The sequence below is a fragment of the Sus scrofa genome, chromosome 17, assembly GCF_054392235.1.
Source record: "Sus scrofa isolate SSC_HxYL_T2T_F1_AM1 chromosome 17, Sscrofa_HxYL_maternal_Yorkshire_Landrace_v2.0, whole genome shotgun sequence".
Lineage (NCBI taxonomy): Eukaryota > Metazoa > Chordata > Mammalia > Artiodactyla > Suidae > Sus > Sus scrofa.
Window position 1 is genome coordinate 61,758,569 of NC_139399.1, and position 27,472 is coordinate 61,786,040.

General features: G+C 40.8%; 1 protein-coding gene across 24 annotated transcripts in view; it reads left to right on the forward strand.

Annotated features, from left to right (window-relative positions):
- The window catches only part of TSHZ2 (teashirt zinc finger homeobox 2), a 1,034,366-nt gene that overhangs the window by 499,064 nt on the left and 507,830 nt on the right, over nt 1-27,472 (forward strand). For all 24 annotated transcript variants that reach the window (XM_085002582.1, XM_085002585.1, XM_085002599.1 and 21 more), the window contains one exon: nt 2,593-2,736. The gene's annotated coding sequence lies outside the window, so the exon portion shown is untranslated. The remainder of the gene's footprint in view (nt 1-2,592; nt 2,737-27,472) is intronic.

Genomic DNA, 27,472 nt, shown 5'->3' on the forward strand with positions numbered 1-27,472 from the left:
GACATAGCCTTTTCTTTGAGTTTAATGAAGACCAAACGTTCTCCTTTTATGTACCCCAACGTCTTGTTAGAAAAGTCTTCCAGAACCAAAAGTAATGGTACTCTAGCACAGGGATTGGCACACTTAGTTCTGTAAAGAAGCCAGACAGTAATTCTTTTAGGCTTTGTAGGCTGTACAGTCTTTGTTGCCCAACTACTCAAGTCTGTTTTAGTGAAAATGCAGCCAAAAATAATATATAAACAAATTGTTGGTGTATTCAAAAAAATTTATCTATAGACTGAAATTGGAATTTTATGATGTTCACATGTCAAAAATACATTTTTGGAGTTCCCCTTGTGGCTCAGGGGTAATGAATCCAACTAGTATCCATGAGGATTCATGTTCCATCCCTGGCCTTGCTTAGTGGGTTAAGTTTCTGGCATTGCCAAGCTGTGGTATAGGTCGTAGACATAGCTCCAATTCTGCGTTGCTGTGGCTGTGGCTGTGGCTGGCAGCTGCAGCTCCCAATCCCTAGCCTAGGAACCATGACACAGGTGCAGCCCCCAAAAGCAATATATATATTATATATTTCTATGTGTGTGTGTGTGTGTATTTCAATCTGTCTAAAAATGCAAGTATTATTCCTAGCTCATAGGCTGTGCAAAAACAGGTGGTGGGCAAGAATTGGTCCACGGGCCATAGTTTGTTGACCCCTGTTCTAATGGCATACTTCTCATGACAGTGAGGTGACCAAGAGTCTGCCAAAGCAGCATATAATCTTAGAACCATTTACAAATCAAGCTTGGAATGACTTTGTGACAAGATGATTCTGTGGTTATTTTTTCACACTGCTTTCAAAAAGGAGTGCTGCGTTATGGGTCCTACAGACCCACTGTGTAGGTACCAGAATATTCTTTGATGCCAAGGATGGCTTCCTAACATGCTTGAGAGCTTCCTCAACTTCCAGTCAATGACGAGATCTCTTTCAATTGTCCACCAGTATCCGTGGATGGCCACAGCTTGTAATAGCCTCCACACAGCTGTCATTATTATTTTAAATATTAAACAAGAAGCAACTCTTCAAGCATCACAGCATTGCTCTCCCATCCATTGCTGAGGTTCCCTCTGTCTAATTTTTCACATTCCCTATTGTACCCAGGTTCTGAGAGACTGTCTGAGCAGACTCGTTTGTCTGCTGTAAGATCTCACATTGCTTTGAGGGTTGGCTTTTAGCCTGAATTCTAACTGACCTTCAGTTACAACAGAAATTTCACAACAAAATCTTTAAACCACCACAGAATAGTCCTCTGGTTACCTAGACCTCTCCTAAGGCCAAATTGATGTTTCTACCTTCCTCAGCTATGTCATGCCCCTGTTGAAATTCATAATAAAGAAAAAGGATTCATGATTTGTGTGAAGATACCATAAATTCTGCAGGAAAAATAAACATTAACAAAAACAAATCAATTATAGACCAAATTGAAAAGAACAATACATTGTAAATCCTAAATAGCATAGCTAGAACTATACTTCATGTCAATTTTATTAATCGTGGTCAATTTTAAAATGGTCAAATATTGGCAATTTCATCTACTTCAATATAATTTGAAGTAAATTATAGGGTACTTAATGGTATCGGGTAAATTATTTTCTTTTACTGCAGTTTGCCTTGTTCAATCTCCCAATTTCTAGATGGTGCAGTATGGCTGCTGATAACACCTACATTTTTGCATCATAAAGAGAGAGAAAGAGAGAAGAAAGTTACAGAGATGGAAACAGAGTGAGACTAAATGATAGAGATGGAGAGGCTAAAGTTCTCCTTGGCCTCAACCTAATTCCTAGAGAGGTGACTTTGGACAGGCCCCAGTCCTGGATCAGTCAATACATTTAGGGTTGGGGTGAGACCAAAGTCAGTGCATAAAGGAGTTTCTAAGAGCTCACCCCTGTAGATGAGAAGAGGGTGGTAGCCAGGACAATGGTCATTGACAGCTTGACAGATGACCAAATAATTGTCCTCCAAGGATGTGAGGCTTGGAGCTGCTATTCCATTGCTGTGTTAGGGCTCTCTGCGAACCCTGAGATAAAGAAGTAATATTGAAATTATTCAACCTCAGGTACCCATCAGTCAGAATAGACTCAGGTTGTGAACAGGTGGCTGAGCCATCCCAGAAAATACCCTGAAAGAAAGCATGAAGTCCTCCCATAAGTATGACTATCACCATTCCCTCCAGAGTTAGTTCTTTTGTGGACCTGGGCAATGAACCAGGACCTTGACAAAATGAAGGTCTCTATCATACTGGGTGAAGAGACAGAGAGGTAAGTAGTCAGTCTACCTTCTTACAAATTTGCGGTCTGTTGCTCAGATCTTTTGGTATTCGTTGCCTGGTAAGCCAGCAAGCGTCTGTGTTCATCAAACGTTCATGCCGGTCTCTGGGAAGGAAAAAGCATGAATAGGTACACAGTCTGAATGCTGTCTTACATGTCTGCTTTGCGAAGGGGTTTCCAAAAATACCTTAGCGCTAAAAGCAAAGATACATTGGGCAGAAATTTCAATGTCAAGGTTTCAAGCTTTTCACTGTGTGAATGACATTCATTGGTCTGTTCTCTTCTCAGCCCAAGAAGTAGAGGAAGTCTGTCTGCAGTTAACTCTGGCACATCCAGCTGGATTACAGCCCCAACCCCCAGCAACAGCAACAGGTGGTAGTACCTGAGCCCCTTGCCCCTGCTACTCAGGATGAGGAGACTGCACCTTACCAGGTACAACACATGGGAGAGCCTCAGAATACTTGACGAATTAATCCTTGAATGTTTTGTCTTCCTGACTCAAAAATTGCTTGAGCATTTGGGTCTCTTCTAGGTACCAGTCAACTTGATTGTTCTCGACTGGTAGCAGGGCAGAACAGAAACTCTGCGTGGGGACGAGAAGTGTTCACATCTGTTTCACCATTGACATTGCCCATGTCTCCCAAGTGGAGAAGGGATGAGGATGGGATGTAAACCTCATAGGACAGAAGGAAAGGGTGGGAACCGCTGGACTAGTGACGCCAGCAGGCAGATGTGTGCTAGCATGTTCAGGCATTTGGAGGTGTTCTTTTTGGCTTCTGTCTAGGTCTGCAATAGATATTTATTAAACCAAATCACATGTGAGATACTGGTAATGTTTGGAAGAATACAGGGCATAAGTGGAGAGGTTTGGGGACTGAAAGCAGCATGCAAGGGCTGCTGTCAAATAGCCGAAAGATAATACTGCAAAGCAGCAGAACTTCCAAATGAGCTAAGATACCCAATGCTTCCCACTGCCTAAAGGATAAATTTCAAGCTGCTTACCAGACCTACAAGGCTCTGTATATGTGGTTCTCCAAATCTAAAAATATATCAATTCTTGGGTCGACCACGTGTCCATCAGTCCCTGGGATGGGGGCCGAAGCACCTGCATTTTGCTACATAAAGTAAGCTAGGAACCGCTCCCATAATTTAGCTCCAGCCTAATTCTCTAGGCTCTTTTCCTACCCCTTGCCTTGTGTTCAGAGCTCATGTCACATCCGCCTCCTTTCTGTTCCTGGAACACTCCACGCTCATTCCCACCTCAGAGTTTTTGCTCTTCACAGTGGGAAGAGTCTTCTTCGCGGCTAAAGCTGGCTCATCAGTTCAAAAAGCCGCCTCTTGGTAAGGCCTTCCCAGACCCTCTGTATGCATTTCCTGGGGCTGCCGTAACAAAGCACCACCAGCTGTGTACTTGAAACAACAGAAATCTATTCTCTGACAGTTCTGGAAGCTAAAAGTCCAGGTCAGGGTGTTGGCAGCCTGTGTTCTCTCTGACAGCTGTAAAGGAGCGTCTTGCCCGCGCCTTCCTCTTAGCTCTGGTGGCTGCCCGCAGACCTTGGCACCCTCGGCTTGTAGGTGTGTCAGTCCAGTCTCTCCCTCCATCCTCACGCATTTTCCCTGCGTGTCTTCCTGTTTTCCTGTCTTGGTGAATGTCTCTTCTCTTTTTATACGGACACCAGTTACTAACCCATCCTAATCGTGTCATATCCCCCAAGATCCTGTTTCTGAAAGAGGTAACATTCACAGGTACTGAGGTTACAGCATCAACATATTTTTAAGGGGAGGCACAAGTCGGCCCATAATACCCTTCATCCTAAGCAGCCCCACCCCCACACTCTCTGGTAATTATCACTTTACCTTATTCTGACTGCGTCTGAAATGATCTTGCTTATTGTTCACTGCATGCTGGCTGTTTTCCTTACCGTGTAAACGCCATGGGAGCAGGAACTTTGATTATCTGGAATGCCACTATGTTGACCATGCCCGAAAGGGTGCTTATTAAATATTTGTTTGAGTGAATGCAATAAGACTAATGATCAAAGAATAAAAATTACCAGGAGGCAGATTTCAGTTCACCACAAAGAAAGCTTTTGTATAATTAAAGCCTGCTCAAAGTGAAACCGTTGCTCTTTTTTGAGGTAGTGAGTTCCCTGTCATGCGAGGAGATCATATGAAAGCTAGAAAATGTCTGAGAGCAGATCCAGGAGAGGGGATGTGCATATCAGTTCAGGAATGGATCTAAGACCTCTCAGGACCCTTTCAATCCAGAAGTTTAATAATTCTATATTTGAACAGAGCCTTTTAAAAAAAACGCTGTGTCTCTGAGAAATGACTCTAACGGTGGAAACCTCAGGCAGGCGTAAGTTTCCTGTACTGTCTCTGACAAGCGAAATCTTGTGACAGCCCTCAAATCACATTACGTTTATAGCCTCCTTTATGTCTCATGTGCCTCTTCTTAAGCGTAGTTTGAATTTCTTCTTCTTTTATTTATTTATGACTTGAGGGGGTGGGCCCATGCTATCTGAGGGGGGAAAAAAAGGAAGGAGATTTACAATTTCTGCTTGGATCCCTTTAATGTCTTAACTAAGCCTGTTACAATGAGATACTGCATTAAGTTGGTCCTGTCTAAAGAAAGGAACACCTCCTCTGTTGAAAGCTCTTGCTGCCAGGGGACTCAGTGTTACCAGAGCAGTCAACTTTGATTTGTGTATCAATAATGTCGTGTCAGTAGCCAGAGGGGATGGCATCAGGGCGTTCCAGATGCTTTTATTGGTGCTTTTGCTGGAGGATTATTTCAAATTAACTTCAGTCTCTTGGAAGACACTGAACAGTAGAATGCTATTTCCCATTTGTAAACAAAATGGTGAATAATTGTGGGAGAAACCAAGACAGGCTGATTTCTAGGAAATGTCACATCTGCAGATCTTAATTTTCTCCAAGCCCTATTGCCCTGTTCCCTTTTCCCGTTGCTCATAGCTTCCCAGATACAACACTGAGTAGGACCTGGTTACAGGGCAATAGGTGGCTTTATCGCCACTTGACAAAACAACCAGAGACTCTGCTGAATCACTGTAACCAGGAGAAGAGACTGGGAGACTGGGGAGGGGGGTCATAGAATGGTGGTGGGGGGGGGTTAATGGTCTTATAAAAATCTGAAAAATGTATGTGGTGGCAGAGGTACTAGTTATCATACAAATTTTGGAAAAGACTAAAAAGCAAAGGAGTAAAAATAAATATTACCCATTACTCTGTCATGCAGGATAGCCTGTGTTTTTCATTTCAGTGTGCTTACTTCGATGATTTTCTCTCTCTGAAATAATGGTATTTTATCACTTAATGATATAGAACAGAGGTCCGCAAACCTTTTCTGTAATGGGCCAGATGATATTTTCAGCTTTGCCGGCTATGAGGCCTGTGTCGTAGCTACTCAGCTCTGCTTTTCTAGAACAACATCAGGCATAGGCAATGAGAAATGAAAAGATGTGACTTCCAACAAAACTCTTTAGAAAAACAGGTGATGAACAGGATTTGTCCCATGGCCATAGTTTGCTGACTCCTAATATTGGATATTTTTTAAAGATCATTTAGAAAGATATATTAGTATAACCCTTCCATTGATAGACTCTAATCTTATTATGTTAGAATTGACCACTACAGTTTTTCATTGTTATAAACAATGCAATGAGCAACATTCTTGTGGATAAATCTTTCAACACCTTCATGACTGTTTTCCTTAGTACATTAATTAAAATATTATTGACAAAGCGAAGGTATGTGCAAAATGCGCACCAATTTCAGTGTCACGAATGGGGTGTAGTTGTAGTCTCCTCTTTACGTTTAAGCAAGTATTCTTGCTTTTTCCCCAGAGTTCAGTGTAAATTCCACTTTTACTGTTAAAGGCCTGTAAAATGAGTCCGGATGATTATTGCCATGGAGAGGAAAGCTCTGGCAAAAGCTGTGTTTCATATTTGGGGGCAGTATTCATGACATGAATACTTTGAAAATTTGAGAAAAACAACAGTTATTCTCTGGAAAAAACAAACAAACAAACAAACAAAACCACCCACACCACAAAATCCCACGTATAATTTCAAGGGGGTTCAAAGAGATCCAGGATGAAAAGTCATGGTAGAAGTCAGTCTCCATGAAAACCGATTTTCCTGGAAACATAAACCCAAATTTGATAAGACCTTATGCCTATTTATCTGCCTTCTCTTTTCTGATATAATCTACTGAATGTTTAGTTTTCCTGGTCTATGTTGTATAAATCTAATTTTAAATATTCTTATTTTTGTTTCTTTTTTTTCTTTGTTCTTTTATTACTTACTATCTCTTAGAAGGTCAGTAGGCAAAAAGTATTTTTTATAATTAAATAGTAGTTGATTTACAATGTTGTGCCAATTTCTGCTGTATAGAAAAGTTAGTCATATATATTTTTTATATAATGATTTTTATTTTTTTCCATTATAGCTGGCTTACAGTGTTCTATCAATTTTCTACTGTACAGCATGGTGACCCAGTTACATATACATGTATACATTCTTTTTTCTCACATTATCATGCTCCATCATAAGTGACTAGACATAGTTCCCAGTGCTACACAGCAGGATCCCATTGCTAATCCATTCCAAAGGCAATAGTCTGCATCTATTAACCCCGAGCTCCCCATCCATCCCACTGCCCACCTTCCCCTCACCCTTGGCAACCACGAATCTATTCTCCAAGTCCACACACACACACATATATACATACATACGTATATCTATATTCTTTTTTAATGTTATTTTCCATCATGGTCTATCCCAGTTACTTTCGTTGCTTCGACTTTGTAATACCATTTGTGCAATGAAGTGGGAAGAAGAAGAGGGAAAGCTAGGGAGGTAGAGGAAGGAAGGAGATGTAAAGCAAATTTGGAAGAAATTGGACAAAACAAGAAAAACAAAGAGTATGCAAGGGAAAGGAAAATGACCAGAGCCTCTAGTTTTGGCACCGTTTCAGAAGACTAGAGGAATGTGTAACCAAAGGGTTCAAATCCTCAGGAGACGTGGGCCCTCTCTGCTGGTGTCGACAGTCAGGAATCCGGCTACACCCTTCACCAGCACCTGGCAAGCCTTGTTCTGAGCATGACACTTCAGTAGGCTCCAGGAAGATTTTGCAGGGAGCGCAAACTCCCACACTCCAGGGTTTGTCTGGTAATATCAGTGAGGGCACAGTCTCGTGGCTCTCTTGACAGCACTATGTGGGAGCATTCAAGCCTTCCCTTAAGCAGTCAGCTCAGTGTGTCCTGCAAGAACAAGGGCTCCGCTTTATAAGCTAAATCCCCAAATTCAGATTTTTTTTACATAAAATCTCCCATTATGAAAATGTTGGCACAATTTTATTTTTGTTTAGTTTAGAGTTATGAAGAGCAAAAGAGTCTTTAGGTAGCCCATGGAAAATAGACATTTTATGACCTTGTAGCTGACAGTCACTTTTAGTGCCATGTTGGTGAACACCCTTCCTCAAGTTCTGTTCTCTCAAATGTAATTGTGTCCTTTGGAACATCTTATTCTTGGCCTTTTTCTTCAAGTGGCTAAACATGCCAAGAGGATACACAGAGGATGATTCCAAACAAGCTGCCTTTTCTGCAAAGAACTTTTCCCCCAGCTCAACTTTATCAGGGTTTAATGTACATACGGAAAAATGCACTCATTTGAGGTGTACGGTTGAGGGATTTCAGGTATGTCTCTGCATGCCGTCACCTCATCGCAAGAAAGGCACGAACACTTGCATCACACCACGAAGTCCTTGTGCCCTTTGGTGGCCAATTCTTCACTCATAGCTCCTTCCATAATCCCAGGCAAGTACTGATCTGCTTTCTTTCACTACAGTTTTCTCCTGTACTGGAATTTATTTTAATGGAATCAGTCAGAATGCATTCTTTTGTATCTGTCTTTTTCACTTAGTATGTCAGAGTCATCTGTCTATCATAAGCTGCTTCTTTTTTTAATACTGAGTAGTGCAGATTTATTTATTTAATGGATATACAACTATTTTTGAACCCATTCATCTGTGGCTAGACAGTCTGTTTCCAGTTTTTAAGCTATTGTGAGTAAAGCCACAACTAACATTTATGTACAAATCTTTGTTTGGACATATATTTTTGTTTCTCTTAGGTAAATACTTGGAAGTGGAATTGCTAGATTGCATGTTAAACGTACATTTAGCTGGGGAATTCCCATTGTGGCTCAGCGGTATTGAACCTGACCAGTATCCATGAGGATGTGGGTTTGATCCCTGGCCTCACTCAGTGGGTTAAGGTTCTGGCATTCCCGTGAGCTGTGGTATAGGTTGATGACTCAGCTCAGATCTGGTGTTGCTATGGCTGTGCCATAGGCTGGCAGCTGCAGCTCTAATTCGACCCGTAGCCTGGGAACTTCCATGTGCTGTGGGTGTGGCCCTAAAAAAAAATACACACACACACACACACACACACACACACACACACACAAACACACACACACACACATGGGCGCGCGCGCACGCATGTATATGATCATACTGGGGAGAAAGAATGTTCTAGACGTTAGGAGATGCAAGGGCCCTGGCTTGGAGTATATTTCTGAGGAATAGCGAAGAGATGCATGTGGCTGGAGAAAAGCACAAAAGTGGGATGATGGTAAGAGGAGCTAGAAAAAAGAAGGAAGGGCAGATGCCGCAGGACCTGTTAGACCTTATAGTATTTATTCTTTTATTCTGGGTGATGTTAGAAGCTATTAGAGAGTATTGAAAAGAGGTGTGACATGATCTCACTAATCTTTCAACTATCATTCTGGATTCAGGAGTGCAAAGGGGGAAGCAGTGAGGTTGATTAGGAGGCTGTTGCTCTAATCCGGTTGAGAGGTGCGATGATTTGGAATTGAGGAGTGACAGGCACCAAAGATGACTGCAAAATGTTGACCCAAGCAGCTAGAGGATGAAGTTACCATTTACTGAGGTAGGAAATATGCATCTCAAGAGGTGAAGACCAGATATTTTGGAGAAAGAGCCTGATTTTGGACAAGTTTAATTCACACGCCTGAACAGTAGATGTCTTCATCTAGTTGAAGGTGTCAAGTGGAGTTCAAGTGAAAGTTTCATCCTAGAGATGACATTTTAGTGTCAGTAGAATATAGATGCTATTTAAAGTCACAGATCTGGATGACATCACCTCAGGAGTGTGTGTAAAGAAAGAAGAAATCATAAGTACTACTATGTGCTCATCATAATTCTGGATTTTAGAGATTCAACAGGAGCAACAGAAAGTACCTGCTTTTATAGAGTGGATCCTCTGGCTTGCGATGCCGTTGTAGTTGGTTACACATGGGGTTGACCTCCATCTGGTTCAATCACTTTCTTTTCTAGGAATTTCAAAACGAAGAACAAGTGACATATAACTTGACACATAGCTCCAGGACTGGGACAGCCATGTGTTTATGGAAAGAGAAAGCCATTCTAGAGGGAAAGAAACGAATGAAAGAAACATTAAAGAAAACAATAGTGTCACTTGATTCAACGCAGCTTTTCTGGTTCCTTCTGGTGTCTGACCATACTTGCTTCTGTGAGTTCCAAGAGATTCCTCTGTATCTTGATAATAAGTTGCCACATTGAAGGAGATTCTAGTACTTACAAGCAAAGAAAATATCGTGGTCAACAGTAATTGGGCTGGGTGAAAAAATAGAGAATTCTAACTGAAATCTCCATGGAGAGAGCATATTCTAAATAACTTTTCTTTTTACCCACTCTGGAATTCACTTGTTACCAAGATACGAGTTAAAAATACAAACATCAGAGTTCCCGTTGTGGCGCAGTGGTTAACGAATCCGACTAGGAACCATGAGGTTGCGGGTTCGGTCCCTGCCCCTGCTCAGTGGGTTAGCGATCCGGCGTTGCCGTGAGCTGTGGTGTAGGTTGCAGACATGGCTCGGGTCCCGCGTTGCTGTGGCTCTGGCGTAGGCCAGTGGCTACAGCTCCGATTCGACCCCTAGCCTGGGAACCTCCATATGCCGCGGGAGTGGCCGAAGAAATAGCAACAACAACAATAACAACAAAAAGACAAAAATAAATAAATAAATAAATAAAAATAAAAATACAAACATCTGTTCCAAGGACAACACAATCCTGATCAATTAAGAAAACTAAGCACTCTTTTAAGGCTGAGTAGTATTCCATTGTGTATATATACCACATCTTCCTAATCCATTCATCTGTCAATGGACATGTCTTGGCTATTGTGAATAGTGCTGCAGTGAACATGCGGGTGGGTGCATGTTCTTTTTTAAGGAAAGTTTTGTCCAGATATATGCCCAAGAGTGGGATTGCTCATTTATATGGTAGTTCTATGTATAGTTTTCTAAGGTACCGCCATACTGTTCTCCATAGTGGTTGTACCAACTTATATTCCCGCCAACAGTGCAGGAGGGTTCCCTTTTCCCCACACCCTCTCCAGCATTTGTGATTTGTGGACTTATTAATGATAGCTAATCTGACTGGTGACAAAATAATGCCATTCGTAGCTACATGGATGGAACTGGAGACTCTCATACTGAGTGAAGTCAGTCAGAAAGAGAAAGACAAACACCATATGACATCACTTATATCTGGAATCTAATATGCGGCACAAAGGAACCTTTCCAAAGAAAAGAAAATCATGGACTTGGAGACTAGACTTGTGGTTGCCAAGGGGGAGGGGGAGGGAGAGGGATGGACTGGGAATTTGGGGTTAATGGATGCAGACTATTGCCTTTGGAATGGATTAGCAATGAGATCCTGCTGTGTAGCACTGGGAACTATGTCTGGTCACTTATGATGGAGCATGATAATATGAGAAAAAAGAATGTACACATGTATGTGTAACTGGGTCACCAGTACAGTAGAAAAAAAAAAATGATGTCTTGGGGAAATTAAAAAAAAAAAAAAAAAGAAAGAAAGAAAACTAAGTACTTTGGCCCAACTTTTGAAAAGCAGCATTCCCCGGGGGAAATGTACTTGAGAAGTGGGAGCACTGCTCAGCATTGCAGACACATGGGACAGCATTTTGGGGACTCCTCCAGGCCAGAACTTGCTCCTCGGAAGCCAGGAGGCCAAATATCATCCACAGATGTCTTTCATTTGATCAACATCAAACTCCAAAAAAAAAAAAAAAAAATGGTGACAGTATTTAAAAATTGTTAAAAAAAAAAAAAGTAAAACTAGGTATCTCTTGAAAATATGCAGGATCTAACAATAAATAATGAGTCCATGTTCCCACTTAGCAACAATCAGCTGAAGCTGAGTAGTGGCTCCCCCTTTAGAAAGGCCAATGTTTTCTATATGAAACAGGCATCAGGACTCCAAACAATGAAGTATGGTCTTTATTCATTTGTTCAAGTAATTCCCAAATGGGGGCAGTTTCACTCTTCAGAAGATATCTGGCAACAGATGGAGACATTTTTGATCGTCACACAGGGGTATTGAGAGGTGAGTGCTGCTAATATCTGTTGGTTAGAGATTAGAGATGCTATTCAACATCCTGCAAAGCATAGCACAGAGCCCCACAACCAAGAATTACCCCCAAATGTCAATAGTACCAAAGTACAGAAACCTTCGTTTGTACCCACATCCTGGCCCCTCTGAGAGGATGAGTTTGCAATTCCAGATTAAGTTCCTCTCTCTCAATCCAGGGAAAATAATATAAATAGTTCCCCCAAAGCTTGCAGCCTTTATTCCTTTATGCAAAAGCTAAAGGATATGTTTTTTCACAAAGAAGGGAATGAATCTGGGAAGGCAAAAAGGACAGCACTGTAATTATTCCCATTTTACAGAAAGTTGTCTCAGTAAGATAAAATAATTTTCCCAAGGAGACAAGATTACTACATCAAGAAATAAGAATTCAAATTCTGATGAATTCTTAACATTCGGGAACAACTCTGTATTAGGAGAACCTGTGTTAGATCAAAAGAAAGATGACATTGTCACCGTAGATGCTGAAAGGCTTCTGATAAAAGTCAATATCCTTTCTTGATAGATAATTCCATCTCGCATTAAACTTAGAAAAGCAATGGGAGAGACTTTTAAGAAGATGACTTTAAATTGCTGCTAAGGGACTTAGAAGAAGACTTTTTAAAAATTGATATTGGCATGACTTTCATTTTTCACAAGTAAATCTATATACTTAAAATGATTTTGATAGAAATGCTATCATTTTTTGAGCTGGAAGATCTAATTCAAAAGTTCAATTAAGAGCATATAAATAAGAACAATCAAGAAAATTCTGCAACGTATTCTAACACTACAGTGCTTAAAACATGGTGGTTCTGATACAGAATGGATCAGTGGAACAGAATAGAGTTAGAAATACAAATAAGTGTGGAAGTTTATTATATGAAAAGGATGGTATTTAAAACCAATTTGGTAAAAGGCGAAAGATTTATACGATCTGAAGAGAAACCAGCACAACTTAGAATAGATTTACAAGGAGATCCTGCTGAGTAGCATTGAGAACTTTGTCTAGATACTCATGTTGCAACAGAACAAAGGGTTTGGAAAAAAAAATGTAAATGTAATGTATACATGTAAGGATAACTTGATCCCCTTGCTGTACAGTGGGAAAATAAAATAAAATACAATAAAATAAAATAAAATAAAATAAAAATAAAAATAAACCAATTTGGAAAAGACTGATCATTCAATGCATTATGTTAAAGCATCTGAATCGCTATCTGAAAAAACCCTACCTCACCTACTACACTAAAGCTTTATGCCAAGTGTTCAAGGATTTAGGTGTAACCTATTAAAATTAACCTTTATTTCTTAGAAGGTATGGAAGAATTTTTTCATAGTCACAGAATGAAAAGTTTCTTCTAAAAGAATGACACAGAATTCAAAAACTAAACAAGAAAAGGTCAGTAAATTCGTCTCTATAAATACTGCGGTGCATCAAAGTTTGTCCCCCAAGAAGATTGTCCAAATCTAGTATCTGAGTGTCGGACCTTATTTGGAAAGAGGGTCTTGGCAGATGTAAATGGGTTAAGATGAGGTTATACTGGGTTAGGATGGGCTCTGAGGGACTTGTGTCCTATAGGAGTAGTGAAAGCTGGATACACAGACACTCAGGGAAGAAGGTCATGTGAAGACAGAGGCAGAGACTGGAGCATCCCATCTCAGACCATGGAGCATCAGGGATTGCTGGTAACCACCAGAAGCTGAAGGCATAGGGGAAGGGTCTCCCCTAGAGCCTTTGAAGGGAGTATGGTCCTGTAACACCTTGATTTTAAACCTGTACCCTGCAGAAATATGAGAGAATACATTTGTTGTTTTAAGTCACAAAATCTGTGGAAATCTGTTATGGCAGCCCTTGCAAACTGATGCACATATTTGAAAGGTACTCGCATGAGGACAGACACACCAAAAACGAAATTAAAAGACAAGGGGGAAACTATTTGCAAACCATGTAACGAAAAACCAGTTGCATGAAGAAGCAAAAAACTTCTATAAATCAGTATTAAAAGTTGGGAGAATTACAAGAAATAACTTAGGTGTATCCCAGATACAGCGATCATCGGTTGGGTAGCCTCAGCGCTCTCCTTTCACCCACTTTGAGACCATGCACAGTATCTCATCATGTCTTTTCTCATTGTGTTAGTGACTAAAATAGATTTTACGGAAGGTTTTGAGAAGAGAGAGGGAAGGGGACTTAGCTCACGTACCAGGTGGCAAAATAGCAGTTTTTAAGATTGCCTTTCAAACAAATATCTGTCCTTTCCTTAAAGTTCTACTCTGGGCACCAATATGTTCTAGTTCTCTCTGTTTTTATTTCTTGCCTCTAATTCCCAGTCTTGCCTCTCAAACATTTTTTATTTCCTTTAGTAATTTAGCTCCCAGCTTGCATATTCCAGCCAGCAAAACAAAAGTCAAGCATTAGCTGGTCCATCCTTAGAAAGCGTTCAGGGGCCAACCATTGTAAACCTCGAGGAGTCTCATTAACGGGATCACTTTTTCTTTTCTTGGAGCAGGGAAGGGAGGACTCTGCTGTAAAGAAATGAGATCTTTCACAAATGGCCACAACTCAGGGCTAGCTTCATACACGTGCCACCTAGGCAGCTGGGCAGGGGCTGCCCTTCGAAAGACCTTGTACTTGGTTTAATGCTCTGCTGTCCCTGTCGCAAAATTCTCTTAATTTTTTAACAAAGTACTTCTACCTTTTCATTTGCTCTGAGCCCCAATAAGTATGTAACCAGTTCTGACAAAGAAACTGTTCAATAAATGGGTATTATCATCAATACTCAAAGCATAAACACTGTATCCTCTTAATGCTCCAAGAGATAGAGCATTGCTATTCAGGGTGCGGGGGGGTGGGGGTAGCTGTGGGGGGGTTGGGAAGCAAATGGAGAAGAGAGGAAAAAATTAGCTGCATGAACTCCAAAGCTAGGAAAGCTGGCACCATCGCCTTTAGCAAGATGCTATCTGACATCTTTTGGCTGAATGCGTCCTTTCATGGGGTGATTAAACAGCAAATATCTCTGAGTAGCATAATGTTTATTAGACGTTACTCTGTTAGGGCAGCTTGTGTTTTCCCTGTATTCTGTTTCCATGTTCAAGTGTGTACAATTTGTTGATTTAAATAAAATTTAAAATAAGCCGTGCTGCTTGAAGAGCTGCTGACAGGGCCTCGCGGAAAACTTTGAGAGATTTTTTATTAGGAAACAATTCTGTTTCTGTGTCATGTTTTTCTGCATCATGCCTCTCCCCACCCCCCACCCTGCTCTTAGCAATACAGTACAGCAGCCTAAAAAACAATATTTTTTTACTTTCTGGAATGTTCATCAGGCTCTCTGAAACACCCCTATTCATGAGGCAAAGCTTCTTTCTACTATACCATCTCTGACCCTTAGGTTGTCAGAGAAAAGGGATAAAGCCTGTTTAGGACAAGGGTTTTCTACCTTTAATAGCAGCAGTCGCACACATACTAAATTTCAGATTTTCTGGAGTACTGATCATTCACTCATTCATTCATTCCTTCATTCCTTCAATATTTTGATTTAAAAGGGGGGGGGTGGTTCCCAATGTGGCACAGTGGAAACAAATCTGACTGGTATCCTTGAGGATGCAAGTTCGATCCCTGGCCTCACTCAGTATGTCGGGGGGATCTGGCGTTGCTATGAGCTGTTGTGTGGGTTGTGGACGAGGCTTGGATCCCTCATGACTGTGGCTGTGACGTAGGCTGGCAGCTGTAGCACTGATTCAACCCCTAGCCTGGGAACTTACATGTGCCATGGATTCGACCCTTAAAAAAAAAAAAAAAAATGATTAGAAATTAATTGATGGCAAAGTACAGAGAAATAAATATTCTTTATATCACTGGGTAGAATGGCAATGTCTCTTTAAAATAAAAATACCTATGATCTTGACTAAGCCATTTGCTCCTCTGCTCGTGCCCTGGAGAAACCTTCACACACGGGTACAAGGGGACGTGTGCAAGGATGTACCTCACATTCATGGAGGAAATACAATAATGGAAAGGAACCTATATGTCCCTTAGCCAGGGAATGGCTAAATAAAGTATGAAAGGGCAAAATGCAACATAGCGATTAAAAAAAATTTTAAAGACCCCCATGTTCCTATCTAAACAAATTCTCAGGACATATTTTTGAAGAAAAAAAGCAAGTTGTAGAAACCTCATTTACTACATGAGGGCTTTATTAACAACCAAAAAGTGGTGTAAACACAAAACAACATTTTCTTTCTTTCTTTTTTTTTTTGTATTTTCTAGGGCCACACCTGCGGCATATGGAGGTTCCCAGACTAGGGGTCTAATCAGAGCTGTAGCCGCCGGCCTACACCACAGCCACAGCCACGCCCGATCCAAGCTGAGTCTGCGACCTACACCACAGCCCATGGCAACGCCGGATCCTCAACCCACTGAGAAAGGCCAGGGATCAAACCCGCAACCCCATGGTTCCTAGTCGGATTCATTAACCACTGAGCCATGACGGAAACTCCACAAAACAACGTTTTCTATAGCCCATAGGTACATTCATGTGTTTTCTAAACAGTTCAGAGGGGAACCCTGCAAACTGAGACAGAGGTTACCGTGTTGGGGAGGGTGTTGTGGAGGGGAAATGTCAAAAGTGATGTCAGTAATATTTGTAATACCATACTTTGTGTGAAAATTTATGCATTTATTATTGTTCAATGAAAAAATAGTATTTTAACAGATACAGGAAAAGTGCTACAAAAATTCAGGGTGTCAGTATTATCTAAGCAGTTCTCAATTAGATGTATGTTATAGGCACATGGAGTTTATATGTGATACAGTGTCCTTATATTTCTTCACATGGAATGTCCAAAGATTCTTGGGAAGTATTCTGTAAATGAAAACAGTTGAAACATATGATCACTACAGAACAGTACTTGTCCTGGGCTACAGAGCATAGCCCTGACCAAGCAGAAGGCTTCTTAGCCTCAAAGAGCTTATGTCTAAAACTCAACGATCTTACAAAAGCATTCCCACCACATTCTTTTGGTTACACATGAGCCATGGCCCTGCCCAAATTCAAGGGAAGGAAAACTAGATACTACTTCTGGATGAGGCAGTGGCTGTGTCCTAGAAATCTTAGGGCAGGGGGTATTTTCACCACCATTTTTGGAATACACAATCTACCACACCTTCGTAACAATCCTACAAATAGGTGTGAATAATCCATTTCAGAGACAAGGGAGCAGGTGCAGAGAATTCATACTTTGCTCAGAGTCAAGCAGCTAAACAGTAAGGGGCTGAACAAAAATTCAAACTTAGGTCTATTTGTCCCCAAATTTTCTTTTCCCAAAACCTCACTGCTGTCACATCCAGTGGAGATTATATTTATGTGTTTCATCCTTCCCTCATTGTTTATCAGGGAGGCATATCCAGATCCCAAATGGTGCTTTATGTGGAGGTTTTGTCTTCTTGCAATTTACAGATGGCATTACTGGTGCAATAACCTGACCCTCTGTAGTTAATAGGCAGGCATTGAAATGAGTCCCTTCTGAAGGTCCAGAGAAATTACTCGTGAGAGACCAGAGTTTAAGCAGAGTTTGCAACTTCAGGATGGCAGCTGATCCACAGTGATCGTTGACTCTGGTGAAAAATGATCCTCCGTCTTTGTGACACAATTATTTGGGTATTTACCTCAAATGCCCTTAAATGAGCCCTTTTCGATCAGAAAATAAGAAATAAGCTGAGAGGGGGAAATAGCTAAATTTAAATGTAACTGCTCACATTGTTTTGCCTGTAGATGGATGGTAGGTCTTTCTCATTATTCACCAAGCACAGACATACTACCAAGAGTGATTTGGCAACTTGGGAAGATAAATCACAGCCAGGATGGCTGCCGTCACTGTCATACTGAGAGCATGGCTCTGGGGGCTAATGGAGTATGGGAGCAAGGTCCCCACTGGTGCACAGGCAGGAGAAAAGGGAGGACCTAGAGAAAGGAAAACAGAAGAAAAGCAATAAAAATTCCATGTCTCCCTCCACACTGTTCTCAAGGGCCATGCTTTTGAGAGGACTAATGTTTTTGAGAGTCCCCAACAGGTCAGAAAGAAGACAGATGGCAGGTTATTATGGGAGGAGGGTAGGGAGGTTATGAATTTAACCATCCAATGAGAAGAAAACACAGATTCAATATGTGTAGCTCAGAAGAAGATGGAAGAAAGCATCCATCCATCCATACACTCTAAGAATCTGAAGGAGTTGTATTTTCAAGATATTTTTAGATGAAATATTTTACACATGGCATAAAAGTTGGATCTCCACAAATTATCTTTGTTTATTCTATTTTTGTAACCCATATTTTTGTGCTGATAAAAGCAACATATTCTAATAATATAAATTTTAACAAATATATAAAACTCTGCAATCTTTTCATCCAGGAGCAACCATTATAAATATTTTGTTATATAGTCTTCTGGCATTCCCTTGCATGTATGTATGTATGTATCTATCTATCTACATAATATATATTATATATATAATACTATGTGTATTGCAAAAGTGAACCCAAGCGAAACCTAATATTTTATGAGCTACCATTTTTTAATATATCATTAGTATCTTTATGTGTCAACAAATAGATTTACATAATCATTTCTAATGGATACATAACTTTCCATTGTAATAGTATTTCATCAATCACCTATTCACTGGATGTCTTGGGTTGTGAATTTTTTTCTTATTGTAGATAAGAATACAAGAACATCCTTGCATATATACCATTATATATTTATTTGCTTGGATACACTTCTCGAAGTATATTTTTTAAGAAAAGTGAGGCACAGCATTAAATAATTTTATGCATATTATTAAATTGTTATCTTGGTAAGTTGTGCAAAGACTTAATCTAAAGTTCAAGCTAGGAGTTCCTATTGTGGCTCAGTGGTTAGTGAACCCGACTAGGAACCATGAGGTGGCCGGTTCGATCCCTGGCCTCGCTCAGTGGGTTCAGGATCTGGTGTTGCCATGAGCTGTGGTGTAGGTCGAAGACACGACTCAGATCCCGCTTTGCTGTGGCCATGATGTAGGCCGGAGGCTGCAGTTCTGATTGGGCCCCTAGCCTGGGAACCTCCATATGCTGCGGGTGCGGCCCTGAAAGACAAAAAGACAAAAATTTTTTTTTTTTAATTTTAAAAAATAAAGTTCAAGCTAAAAGTTAATGTGATTTGCATATTTTTCCCTTTCTTTCTCTCCCTCCCATTCTTCCCTTTGCCAAGTTTTTTCCCTTTAGTAGTTGAACCAAACTACTGAAGGCCCTCAAAGTAGAAAATGTTTACTCTCTGGAACCTCTATAGAAAAAGTTTGTAGAACCCGGGACTGGTAGAAGTAATGTTTCTCATGCTCAGTGGAACCTGGGTTCTTCCCTAGGAGGGCATCATAACCAAGGCTGAGAGTGGGGCGGTCAACAGGCCTCTTGGCAAATTCTAGCTCAGCCACTTACCAACCGGGGGCCTGATCCTGGTGGTTCAACTCTGAACACTACAGTTTCCTCATCTGTAGAATGGAAATAACACCAGCATCAAGGACCAGTGTTGTCATTAAGATCAAATAAAATTAGAAGTGAAAGTGATTAGCATAAATGTCTAGTACATCATAAAAAAATGTTGTTGCTATGATTATCTGCTTTTCCCTTCTGGAAATGTAACCCACAGTTTGTTTCAATGTCTCCAATCCTGGAGTTTTCATTTCTTCTGGCATTCTTTTTCATCTCTCAATAATTGTTGGTTCCAGATACCAGTGGTACCCATATCAAGAAAATAAGATTTGTAGACTTCCTCACTATGTCCCATTATTACCATTATTATTACTTTGTCTTCTGTGTTTCAAGTACCTCTTTACTTATTCGTATGTAGGACATGTCAGAAAAACCTACTTTCGTGCTCAAGAGAATGAGGAAGCCACTGTTAGGTGCATGACGGAAGGTAGCTGGCCTCATGGAAGATGCCAAGCATCTTCTAGATTAGGGTTGAAAGACCTGCTAGTCTGGATGGCATGTGACCTAGTCCCAGTCGATTAACCACAGGAGTCAGCTCACAGCCCTGTGCTGAATGTCACAGCTCTTTTGTTTTCTTCGTTTGTGATGCTCTTCCTCATTTGCTCCTCTGCATACAGCCCTGGTCCGGGCATTTTGTGGCTGTGGGAATAAGAGGAGGTGGTGTCTCTAGGGCTGTCCACAGATCTCTGAAAGTCGTTTCACAAACTTAAGACAGAGCTTGCTTAGTTTGAATAAGCTCCTTCTGAACACAAATAAAGCTCATTCCTTCTTATGGAGAAAAGAGCATTAGCGTGAATATCCCTTAGGTGGACATGGAGCACCAGACCTGCCCTGGACATGGTGAGGGCTTCAGAGATGGAAACCAGCTGTTCAGCTCTCCATCCCTTTCCTTTTCATTCACTCTCTTCTAGCTTGAATGTCTCTCCTTCAGAGATGCCTCCTGTGAACATCCTTTCTGGAAACCCTGCTCTTATTTTCTAAAACAGTCTCGTGTGTTTCTTTTATAGTACTAAAGGTGAGGATTATTCCTTTGTTGACTTGTTTATTATCTTTACCTCCCACCCTCCAATTAAATTCAAGCTCCATGAAGGAAGTGACTCACCTATCTCAATCGCCAATGCCCTTAGTACTTGGAGAGCATCCATGTGAATAGGATTAGTCCTGGCCCCCCAAATACTCACAATTTTGTCCCTCCTCATTAAGGGACACTACCCTCTCCCACCTCTCATCTCTGCATCCATCATACTGAATTCTTGTCACTTCCTTGACACACAGACATTTCCTCTCTCTTTTACACAGGCCATTACTTGGCTGAAAACATCTCTCATTTTCCCCACTCCCTCCCTTCCTTCTTGGCTGACTACCTCTTGTCCTTCGGGTGTCAGTTTCTAAATTACATCCATCAGGAAGCCTTCCACGCCACCCCTACTCCTGGGGCCCTTCCTTGGTGCCTCGGTGCCCCACACGTTTCTCATCATTCTGCTCTCCACAAGTGACTATCCTTACTTGCCTAATTGTCTCCCCCCATTAGAACTGGCAGCAAAGTACCCAGCACAGTGGCTAGCCTGTAGTAGGTACTCAGTTGATGTGTTTTATCAATGAAAGAATGAACATCAAAGAATCCTCCCCCTTTATCCATCATAATAACCCACCTCTCTTACCATTGAACAAAATACGAATTACTCATTAAACAGACCAGGAGATAATTTTCCTCCAACAATGAAGTCTTTCCGTCGGAAAAGACGATGGAAAAAGAGGCGTAGGCTATGCATAGACAGTTTACAAAAAGTAAATATATTTTGCAAATAAATATATTACGCGATATTTAACACCTGACTCAAAAGGCCTGTGGTTTAAAATTTTACCAGGAGACCACTTTTCTTTCTCCAGTTTTCAAAAATCAAGCATCATACTATTGTTAGTGAGTGAGGGTACAGGAAAACAGTCCTTCTTGCTTTCGAGTTTCGAGTGATGGCAGTGCACGTTCTGCAGCCTCCAAGCAGGACAATTTGGCAATATGCATCAAGATTACAAATGCATGTAGCCTCTGCCCCAGCCAGGCCCCTTCTAGGTATTTATTCTACAGGCACCCTCTCACATGTGTGGAATGACATGCATTCAAGGTTATTTACTGCAGGGTTGTTGGGAAGAGCAAAAATTTGGAAATCCCTAAATGCCTCTAGATTCAGAAAACTTAATGAATCATTTATGCTAGAGCCATGTATTGAAGTACATTACATTTAAAAAAACAAAATTCTTTATTAACTGATATGGAATGATCTTTAAGGTAAACGACTTTAGGTTTGGGGAAAAACAAGGTAGAAAACAATGTGTATAATATATTATCATTTGTGCAGAAAAGAAGGAAAAATGTCTGTGTGTACATGTATATGCTCAGATATATGTGCATTTATTTGTGTAGAAAAAATAGATTTGATTAATCAGAGACTTGAGAGGAGGGTTGCAGGACAGCTAAGGGGTAAGGTGGGAAGAAGGCTTTTTCACTCTGAATAACTGAATAATTTTGAGTTTAGAGCAATTGTGTGACTATATTATCAATTCAAACATTGAAGAAAAAAAAAAGGTCAGGAGAGAAAGAAAGGGAAGAAGAAAGAGAAAGAGAGAAAAGTCAGTCGTGAACCAGGCAGAAGCTGCTCAAGGTAGCAAGGCTAATAATCTTCACCTTCACACTCCCTTTTTTATCAAAGTAAAAAATTGAGAGAGGCAAGCCCCAGCCTCTTGTGTTTCGTGAGTGTCTTGGCTTCTTTGATGATTCTGCAACAATTAAAGGGCTGACTCAAGCTGCTAAGTGTCATCTATCTGATGACCCACGAGATGGTTCCCACTGCCTGCATAGCCATCTAGAAACAACCAGCTAGATCCCCCTTCCCAGCATATGGTAAGACACAGCCCCTGTTCTTGGGGAGGCTCTGTGATGTTGATTGCTATAGCAGCTACTGTCATAGCTCACTTCAGCAGAAAGGATTAGACTGTCCTGAATATGTCAATCAGATATCAAAGATAAATGAAGTTTGAAAAAATAAAATGTGCGATTTATTTTTAAAAAATAGTCTTTGGGAGACACCCAGAATGCACTTTGAAAAATCTAAGGGAAATATGTCATGAAAACAAATCCGGGCTCTGCTGTCCAACTTTAATTTTTCACTGATAACACTCAAGTGAGCTGCAGCCCAGCCAATAAATAAAGATTCTCCATCTGTAATAGTCTCCGATTTCCATTTGCTATGATGGAGGGCTTGCTCCCAAAGATGCACTTGCCCCCTCCTTTTAGCTCTGTCCACCTCCCCTTTTCAGGTGCCCTGGGTGCTAATGAGCCAGCACAGCCTCAGTGATTTACCCCAAGGACATCTTATCCCTGCCACTCCAAGAAAGGCACACACAGCAAGGCATCTGCTGAGCTGCATTGGCATTGCGCGCTGGTTGGGCTTGGCGATGTTTGGGGTTTTAATTCACTTTACTAAAATTGCCTTTCATTCACTGGGTGACAGGTAGTTATTTGTTTTCAGGGTTCCATTTGACATTTATTGTTAGCGCAAAACACTAATAATAATAATTAGCGCCTTTTTAGAGTTGTCTGGGGTTTTCGTGCTGCTGCATTGTTACTATAAAACATCCCGATGCTTTGCTGTATATAAGATAGTATGATGGTATTTAAATGTAACAAAGGGGTTTATTATACTCAGGCCAGATTGCAGTATCTCTGAGCCCCCCTCCCTCGTGAGTAAGCCAAGACTTAATATCCTCTAAACTTGTCTGTAATGCTAATACCTATCCTTTTTTTTAAATTAGAAAAAAAAAAAAAAAGAAAGAAACCTCAGCCAGCCATGCATGGTTTGGTTTTTTTCATAGACATAAGCAAAGCAAATGTAATATTTATTCTTTAGAATGATGCTATCCAATAAGGTAGCCACTAGCTACATGTGACTATTCAAATTTAAAATATTTGAAATTGAATAAACTAAGGATTCAGTTCCTCAGTTGCACTAGCCACTTGTCAACTGTTCAGTTATCCCATGTGGCTAGTGGTTACTGTATTGAACAGTGCAGTTACAGAACATTCATTCCCATCTTTGTAGAAAGCTCTTTGGGGCAGTACTGTTCTAGAACCTTGCTACTCAGCATGGGAGCCAAGGATCATGCATTTGGCATGACCTGGGAAGTTGTTAGCTGTTATCTCCTGATTCCCACCCATAGACCTAGTAACAAGGTCCTCAAATAATTCATCTGCACATTAAAGTTGGAAAGTCACTGAGAATCTGGAACAAGGGTTAGAAAACATTTTGTCTGAAGAACCAGATAGTAAATATTTGAGGTATTGTGGGCCATACAGTCTGTCACATCTATTCGACTCTGATTCTGCAGTGACAAAACAGCCAGAGCCCACATGTAAATGAATGGGCATGGCTGTGTTCCAATAAAGCTTTATTTAAAAAAACAGGTGGCAGGCTGTATTCGGCCCATGGTGCATCATTTTCTGATCCATTTTATTTTATTTTATTTTTTAATTATTTATTTATATATATATATATATTTTTTTTTCCTACATACAGCATCATGACCCAGTTACACATAGTTGTATACATTATTTTTTCTCACATTATGTGTTCCATCATAAGCGACTAGATGGAGTTCCCAGTGCTACACAGCAGGATCCCATTGCTAATCCATCCCAAAGGCAACATTCTGCATCTGTTTACCCCAAGCTCCCAGTCCCTCCCTCTCCCTCCCCTTCCCCCTTGGCACCCACAAGTCTATTTTTCAAGTCCATGACTTTCTTTTCTGTGGAAAGGTTCTTTTGTGCTATGTATTAGATTCCAGTTATAAGTGATATCATATGGTATTTGTCTTTCTCTTTCTGACTGACTTCACTCAGTATGAGAGTCTCTAGTTCCATCCATGTTGCTGCAAATAGCATTCTTTTGTTCTTTTTTGATGGCTGAGTGGTATTCCATTATGTATATATACACCACATCTTCCTAATCCAGTCATCTGTCAGTGGACATTGGGTTGATTCCATGTCTTGGCTATTGTGAATAGTGCTGCAGTGAACATGCAGGTGCATGTGTCTTTTTAAAGGAAAGTTTTGTCCAGATATATGCCCAAGAGTGGGATTGCTGGGTCATGTGGTAGTTATAAGTATAGTTTTCTAAGGTACCTCCATACTATTCACCATAGTGAACATAGCTTACATTCCCACCAACAGTGTGGGAGGGTTCCCTTTTTTCCACACCCCCTGCAGCATTTGTATTTGTGGACTTATCAATGATGGCCATTCTGACTGGTGTGAGGTGGTATCTCGTGGTAGTTCTGATTTGCATTTCTCTAATAATCAGGGATGTTGAACATTTTTTCCTGTGCTTGTTGGCCATCTGTACATCTTTCTCAGAAAAATGTCTACTCAGGTCTTTTGCCCATCTTTCAATTGGGTTGTTGGCTTTTTTGCTGTCGAGTTGTATAAGTTGCTTGTATATTTTAGAGATTAGGCCCTTGTCGGTTGCATCATTTGAAACTATTTTCTCCCATTCTGTAAGTTGTCTTTGTGTTTTCTTTTTGGTTTCCTTTGCTGTGCAAAAGCTTGTCAGTTTGATTAGGTGCCATTGGTTTATTTTTGCTTTTATTTCTATTGCTCTGGGAGACTGACCTGAGAAAAGATTTGTAAGGTTGATGTCAGAGAATGTTTTGCCTATGTTCTCTTCCAGGAGTTTGATGGTGTCTTGTCTTATCGTTAAGTGTTGCAGTGTTTTGAGTTTGTTTTGGTGCATGGTGTGAGGGTGTGTTCTCGTTTCACTGATCTGCATGCAGCTGTCCAGGTTTCCCATCAATACTTGCTGAAAAGACTGTCTTTTTCCCATTTTATGGTCTTGTCTCCTTTGTCAAAGTTTAATTGACCATAGGTGTCTGGGTTTATTTCTGTGTTCTCCCTTCTGTTCCATTGGCCTGTCTGTCTGTTTTGGTACCAGTAGCACACTGTCTTGACTGTGGCTTTGCTTGAAGTCTGGGGGAGAGATGCCTCCTGCTTGGTTTTTGTTCCTCAGAATTGCTTTGGCAGTTGGTCTTTTGTGGTTCCATATAAATTTTTGGATTGTTTGTTCTAGTTCTGTGAAAAATGTCATGGGTAATTTGATAGGGATTGCATTGAATCTGTAGATTGCTTTGGGTAGTATGGCCATTTGTACAATATTAATTTTTCCAACCCGGGATCATGGAATATCTTTCCATTTCTTTACATCTTCTTTAATTTCCTTGATCTTTTTAAAATTTTTGCTTTTTTATTTTTTTCATTTTTAAAGTTTTATTGACATAGAGTTGACTTACAAGGTTGTGATAATTTCTGCTGTACAACGAAGTGATTCAATTACACACATACACACATCCATTCTCTTTCAGATTATTTTTCTACACAGATTATCACAGAATATCGGGTAGAGTTCTCTGTGCTACACAGCAAGTCCCCATTGGCCAATCCATATACCTCAGTGTGCATATGCCAAATCCTGTTCTAGAATATTTTTGGATGTCCCCGTGAGTATTATTTAATTCCCTCTCCAGGATCTCAAGGACTAAGCATCTCTGATGAAACATCTAGGTCTATAATCCTAAGAAATATTCTTTCTTGGAATGCCTCTCTTGACTTATCTCTCCATCTCTTATTTCTAAAGAAAGCTGATGAACTGGAGGCAATGGGGATTAATAATATAAAGAATAAGCATGCCGGACAGAGTGACCAAATCAGTAAGGAACGAAGGAGGGTCAGGTGCTTTTTCTTTTTATCAAATCTATCCCAGTTAATCAAGATACAGAGAAGCTCCTGGGCTTTATAGTAAGATTGCCAGTGTCAGGGTCAGCGTCATTTCCCAGTTCTGATATGTTCATTGTCCATCTAAGAGTTCAAGAGACCAGTGAAGAGGTGAGAAAAACTCCAGGCCTGGCCAGGGCCCAGCCCAGGTTTGCGTTCTACTTGGACGATGGGTCCGCATAAAAGAGAACACACCGGCTAACGTCCAGGCTGACCAGCCCAGAAGGAGTGGGATCCATGCATGCCAATACTTCTCCTAACTACGCCAGTCAGGCAAGTGGGTTCCCCCACACGTGGGATGGAAGAAATGGCAAAGCTTCTCTTCGCAACTTTTCTGAAAGGCCCCCGATTGCTTTATTATGAGTCAGGCGGGAAGGCTGGAGAAGAGGGGACATCTCTGAATCACTCACCAATGGATTATCTCCCATCTCCCACTGGATACAGAACCCCACCATCGATGTGTCATACACTCTAACTGATCATCTTAAACTCTGTCTGCCAGGAACATCTGGGTAGGAAGCAGATAGGTGAAATCAAGAAAAAAAGGCATTTTGGCTTATTTTGATTTCTCCCAAATTCTGGATACAAAACCAGCTTCTACCACAACCCCTTACCAGATTCCATCAAGGGCAGAGTTAAAACCAAGCACCTGGAATGTGCTTAGGACAAGGTGTTCCTTTGCAGTCCAATAACCCTGCGTTCACATTCGGGATTTACCACTTCTTAGTGCTGTGCCTTTCAACCAGTCACGAAATGTCTCAACACTCTCTTTCCTCACCTCAAATATGAGATAGAAATATTATCCACCTTGGTGTTATTATGAGGAATAAATGAGATAATAGATACCAGGCAATTAGTCACAAGTTGGCTCACGATATGTGTCTAGTAAACAGCTGCTATAAAAATTTCGATGTACTTGACAAACACCCTTATGTATGTTAATCACACAAGGTAGGGTTAACAACTCGCTTCATCAGTGATAGAAGTGAGGTTCAGAGAAGTAAAATAACCTTGAGAAGAACACAGAGGTAGGAAGTGGCAGTGCTCAGATCTGAATATAGGCAGTTTTGCCCGCTTACCATTCTTTGTCTTTAGCTCTGCCATTTATTCTGGGGAACCACTTAAAAGGTGGGGTTTTGTTTCTCTTTTTTTGTATTTTAGTATCTCTCCCATTTTCTCCATAACATCCTACCTTCCCTTTAAAGATTCCTGATGCTGGGTCTGGACACGTGCACGTCACCTTGAGGATGACGACATGGACTGGCCTTCCTCTAGGACAGGCTGTGAGCCGAGAGGGACCAAAAGTTAGCTGGGAGTGGAAATCCTG